This window comes from Aptenodytes forsteri, unplaced genomic scaffold (genome assembly GCF_000699145.1).
Source record: "Aptenodytes forsteri isolate BGI_AS27 unplaced genomic scaffold, ASM69914v1 Scaffold118, whole genome shotgun sequence".
Classification (NCBI taxonomy): Eukaryota; Metazoa; Chordata; class Aves; order Sphenisciformes; family Spheniscidae; genus Aptenodytes; species Aptenodytes forsteri.
In genome coordinates, this window is record NW_008795859.1 from 659,180 (window position 1) to 659,511 (window position 332).

A 332-nucleotide genomic window follows, 5' to 3' on the forward strand; every position below is an offset into this window, starting at 1 on the left:
GCCTTCTCTGTGGAGAGGTTGGGGATGGCCAGGAGCTTCCACCAGCGGGGCTCTGTTGGGGGGAGGTGGTGCGGGGAACGCAGCAAACCGTCCTCGGTGCTCACAGCTTTTTTATTTGCATGGTAAAAAAACGTCTTCTGTTTGATAGAAGTGTTCTTGTCACCTATCCCTGGCCTTTCTGGAAAAATGCTTTTTTTTTTTGCCTTAAGGCAGCAGAGTATGTCGGTAAGCAGCATACCTTGGTGCTCCGCAGCTGGGCTGTGTCTCTCCCCTCCCTCCGCTGGAGACCGGGAACAGGGAGAGGTTTAACAAAAGCTGAAGGAAAAGAGAAT